This window comes from Oryza glaberrima, chromosome 8, assembly GCF_000147395.1.
Source record: "Oryza glaberrima chromosome 8, OglaRS2, whole genome shotgun sequence".
NCBI lineage: Eukaryota > Viridiplantae > Streptophyta > Magnoliopsida > Poales > Poaceae > Oryza > Oryza glaberrima.
In genome coordinates this window covers 11032758-11038666 of record NC_068333.1, presented here as the reverse complement: position 1 = coordinate 11038666, position 5909 = coordinate 11032758, and positions in this window count along the sequence as shown.

The window sequence follows — 5909 nt, the reverse complement described above, 5'->3', positions numbered from 1 at the left end:
ACGTCTTAGAGTCCGTGCTGCAGCTGGCTGCAGATCTATAGTCCACTGCTTTTCTCTCTCTTCCTTTATCTCTGTAAAATATATTTATAGCTGCCTTATAGCCTGTTTTTTAACCTGCTCTGACCAGTTTCTGCTGAGCTCCACATAGGCTCCAATGCAACACTAGCAGCGCATGACCAGTTTCTATTGAGCTCCCGTGGCTGCTCGCTTCTCGAGAAAAATGAGTGGACACGAAAGCTTCAAGAGGATAAATTTTAGATTAAAAAATTAACCATGAACATACTAATAGCTCTTTTAGAGCAAGTTTAATAGTATAGCCCACTACTAGCTCCAATTCATCTATAGCCAATTCATATAATAAATACTTACTATACTATTAATATATGGTCCCACTTGTCATACACATACTGTGTCTCGGAGTCCGTGTTGCAGCTGGCTACATATCTGTAGCTCACTGCTCTTCTCTCATCTTTTATCTCATAAAAATATGTTTATAGCTGGCTAATAGTCTGCTATTGTACCTACTCTTATTGTATACTCCCTCCGTCCTAAAATATAAGCATTTTTAGCATAGTGATAAGTCAACATTTTCAACTTTGACTATTAATAGAAAAAAAAATAAAAAGATCAATCATGTCAAATTGATATCACTATGCTAAAAATCTTATATATTTAACTCTTTTTATTTGAAACATCTTATTTTTATAGATATTGTTGGTCAAAGTTACATCTCGTAGACCATGTTGGAGTCCAAAAATGCTTATATTTTGGGACGGATGGAGTACATACCACAGTAATTAGTTAATTAAATGCTGATGTGATACTTTTAAAGCCATCAGTTGGCTATATTATTAGACGTGCTCTGAGTCGAGTTGACGCAGAGTAGTCGGGAGTCGTGAAGATGTGCATGCCGCGCGAAAAACGAGCAGATGAGAGGAGAGATCGTGCCCGCGTCCCCGCGACTCTTCGCTTTCCAACCGCGTGCGCCAGTACCGGCATATTTCTTTTTTAGAATAGTACGAATTACCCCGTACTATCGCGGTCGACCAAATTACCCCTAAACTAGAAAACCAGACATTTTAAACCCTCAACTCTTTAATATGGATAAATTACACCCCTGAGCACTTATTTAGGCATTTCCCGATTGCAAAAATATATCCTATCTTCATATATAGTTGGTACCCACTAAGGGTCATTTACTCCTATAAAGCAAGGTATGCAAGAAGCCACATCATCAATAATTCTAAGCCATCGGATCACATTAGTACATAGCTATCAGCCGTTGGATGAAGAAGCTACTCATCTATCTAATTTAATAATTGATTACTCATCCAATCACCTCCCTGTAGCTCATAATCACGCGTGGCATTGTTATCCATTCTACACATAATACGATGTTTTCTCCTCCCAAGTCCACCAAGATAATACAAACTTATCTCTTTTTTTAATATAACTCAAATTATTGTATAAGATGTTAGTTTTGTTTTGTTATGAACAATTGGATAAGATAGAGTAATTAGGAATCATTAGCTCAAACCTATTTATAAAACAAGCTTGAGATAAAAGCAAAGAGGTGCAAACTACCCTAATTTGATGATATTGTTGATGCCAAAAACACACACTGGTCTGGGAGATCTGCTTAGCTCCAGTGCAGGTCCAAAGGTTGGTGAGATGCGGGCGTGCCAGTCAGTTTGATCCTACAACTGACAAGATATGTAAACAGTAGATCAAACAGCCGATCGGCTGACAAGCCGATGTTGTAGTTCTAGCCGATGCCAATGCCAGCCAATAGCAATAGGGTTTTGAGCTATCGGCTATATGTCCAATGTATATAATGATATGAAGGCAATCGGCTGATAATATAATATAGCAATATAATCCAGTATAAACCAATCGGCTAACAATATGATAGAATAAGCATTGATCCGAAGGTTAAAGCATACATCGGCTGCAGGTCCGATGTCATCAAATCCAAACGATTAGATAAATCAATGAAACCTTTGTCGCAATCGGCTAAATCCAATTCGTATGCAATCCTTGTAAGCCGATGCAACGTCCAGATAACTCCTCGGTTGAAACCCCGATGAAACCCTTATTGTCAATCAAGAAGCAGGCTAGAGATTATGGTTCTAAGCATGACTTAGTGGATCAGACTTAACTGATGTAGAAATAAGTATGAAAAGAAACATAATATCTAGACAATCAAGCCGTTGACTGAGTTTTCAGGGTGGTAGATGTCTAAGCTAATCTAATCTAGCAACGCGATTTAGCCGATACCAGCAGAAACCCTAAAACGAGAAGCAGCCGATAGAGCTAAATTGATATGTTAAGACTAGATTAACAGAGACATATGATAAATAGGTAGGCAAATATACCATCCAAACCAGAGTAATCCAATAGGTCGAATGTACTGATGCAGCCTTGAACGACACCAACGTAAACGATACAATTGCCTGGGCCGGCGGATCATTGGACTTACCCCTTAGCCGGAGATCGAACACCGATGCAGCCCCGCGTCAGGTGCCAAGTCCCGCCGGACGATAAAATAAAGTAGAAAAGGTAAAAGGTGGCGATGCGCCGAATTGTATTGATCGTGGAGATGATTACATAGACCCCGGGTGTACATATTTATACCCATTGGTTGATACAAGTCCTTGTCGGACAAGAAAGAAACTTTCCTAAAGATAAAAGGAAAACATAAACTCCTTATCGAACACTAAACACACTTTCCTAAAGATAAAAGAAAACTAACAAACTATTCCTAATTAATAGTTAAACTACCATGCCACATCCTTCTTGAAGTCGGACTCTTCTGGATAAATTTCCTTTAGTTGATCCGACTCCATCGAAAACACGGGTGCTGGCGATTTGACGACTCCTATCGGCTGATTCCACAACTCTGAAACCGATACTGACTCTAACTCTAAGTTAATGATGACTTTGGGCTTACCAAATTTCGTCGTTAACAGATATCCAAATTGTGCATGAAAATAACTTTCGTATATCATAACAATACACAATTATATTTATAAAAAATAAAACATTAATTGTATTTTAATAGCAGAGGCTATCTATGAAGCCAGATTACCATTTATTTTGTATATATACAGAGTTGCATCTAATCATTTAAAATATTAATTTTATTTGATGATAAAACTAGCAAATCCCGCGGCAAGGCGCGGGGTGCCAACTAGTATCACAGCCTGAATTTTCGTTTCAGGATTTATAAATTATTCAATAAATTATTAATAGAAATTATATTAAATGTGCACTAATTTATAAGTGAAGTTAAATGTGGGAAATAAAATTTCCTAAATATAAAGCATGTATGGATTTAATTTTTATTAAATTCTCCATGATTAATTATACTCTCTGAAATTTTCTCGGATTTTTCGGAGCTCAATTCCTAATTTTAATAATACAAAGAACATTTCAATAATTATTCACATATTAAAATTAATCATTTAATGGTCTGGTTTTAATATTTTTAAATACTTAGAGTGTCCAAGTATGTTCAAGATTTTTCTTGGAATTATTTGAGCATTGGAAGTATTTTTAACAATTGAAAGATCATCTCATTGGTTAATTTATTTGGAAAAGCAACAAAATCTTCCTTCCTAGTCTTGGGCCGAATTCAGCCCATTCTATCCCTTCCTCTCAGCCCGCAGAAATGTCTGTTTTGCCTCCCCCTCGCTACAGTACTACTGCTCCAAGCTCCAGCCGTCTCCAGCCTGTGCACGCTGTAGCAGAGCCCGATGCCGCCGATCCCCTTCCAAAATCCAACCTTCTCGTTGCTCCTCTTTCCAAATTAGTTGCGGGAATGGAATCCTCTACAATATCCCCAAGAAATCCCCAAAAGTTTCTGTTAGCAACTTTTTGTGACAAGTTGACAACAACGATCGCAGCACCTTATGCCTTGCGGTGATCCTAGAGTCACCAACCACCTCGATATAGCAAAGAGCTAAATCTAAATGGGTTTTGACAAATAAACCGGCTAGCGGAGCCGATTTAAGATAACTACTCATCTCGTGGGCAAAACGGAAGGTTTTCAGGACAAATCTACGAAGAGATGTCGCACTCTCGCAGCGGCGGCGGACGGCTTACGGCGCAAACCGACAAATATGGACAAACTAAGGGAAAACTAAAAGCAATATGAAAAACGATTCGATTGATTGATTGTAGATTGTTTTCTTACAATAGAACCGGCCATGTCCCTTATATAGGGGTCGGTCTTGCCCTCTACAGGCCCTCCTCCACGTCCAACTCGGGGTAGAAACTAAAGGAAACTCGAAACATGCCTTCCCGAGCAAGGAAACCTCGAAACCCGACGAAACATAGTCAGACTCAGACCTGTCGGTCAGACCGGCCACACACCGCCGGTCCGACCGGCCCTCAACCGGCGGTCTGACTGCCCAACACATAGCGCTCAGACCGGCCCACTCGAAGGAAACCGGAAGACTTCCAAATTTTGGCAATCTTTCCTATTTTAATCCTAGGTGCCAAATTTGGTTGTAAACACATGCCCCCCCTGCCTTTTTGATGAACAACATGAATCTAAAAGCATAGAACATGTTTTGGTCTTAGTACGATAATCCAATTACCGGCCATAGTACCTCCTAAGCGTCTTGCCAAACACTCGGGAAGTATTTCTTCAAGTATTTTCCGTTGATTGCTCGCTGAAAACGCTCCCCTTGAAGTGTCTCCAAAAAATGTGCGTTTCATCGAACAATGCCACATACTCGATAAGGACCCTCCCAGCTAGGGAACCACTTACCGAACTCCCTGGATCGAGTACCCAAAGGCAAAATTGTCTTTCAAACCAAGTCTCCAACTTGAAACAACTTTGCTTTCACCCTTTTGTTGTACGCCTTGGCCACCCTTGTCTTTCTCTATCTCCTCCAAAGCCTTCAAGCGCTTGTCAATGACTTCATCAAGGTTGTCTCCCATCAACGTCTTGTAATCTTCACTTGACAAATCATTTGCTTGATATAACGAAGAGGACCAAGATTTACTTCAACCGGTAAAACGGCTTCTTGACCATAAACCAACTCAAAAGGAGTGACTTTAGTGGCACCATGTTTAGATATTCTATGCGCCCACAATGCTTCGGAAAGCACTTCATGCCACCTCTTTGGGTGTTCCTCAATCTTCTTTTTTACTAGTTTCAACAATGTCTTATTACTCGACTCGGCATGTCCATTAGCCTGAGCGTAGTAAGGAGAAGAACTCAACAATTTAATACCATAAGATTCGGCAAAATTCCTCACTTCCTTAGATATAAAAGAAGCACCTCGATCTGTAGTTAACGTTTGTGGAATACCGAATCTATGGATAATATGATTCAAAATAAAGTCAATTACCTCCGTATGAGTCATATTCTTCAACGGCACAACTTCGGCCCACTTGGTGAAGTAATCCGTAGCAACTAGCACGAACCTATGCCCCTTTGATGACGAAGGATAAATTTGACCAATGAAATCTAAAGCCCAACCTCGGAACGGCCATGGTTTGATTATAGGATTCAACACGGTGGCGGGCGCCAATTGAACATTGCCGAACCGTTGACAAGCTTCACATCCTCTATAATATTTGAAGCAATCATCAATCATCCTCGGCCAATAGAATCCCGCTCTCCTAAGCAACCAATTCATCTTGTGGGCCGATTGATGAGTTCCACAAATTCCTTCATGTACCTCTCCCATAGCCACTTTAGATTGATCTTCATCTAAGCACTTCAACAAGACACCATCTATATTTCGGCGATATAAATCTTCATCAAGCAATGTGTATTTGAATGCTTGCCGCTGAATTTTCCGATCAACCTTAAGTGTGGGATCTTTCAAATATCGAACCAAAGGAATCCTCCAATCTTCTTCTGTTTCCTGGGCACAAATGTCCGAATTCACAAT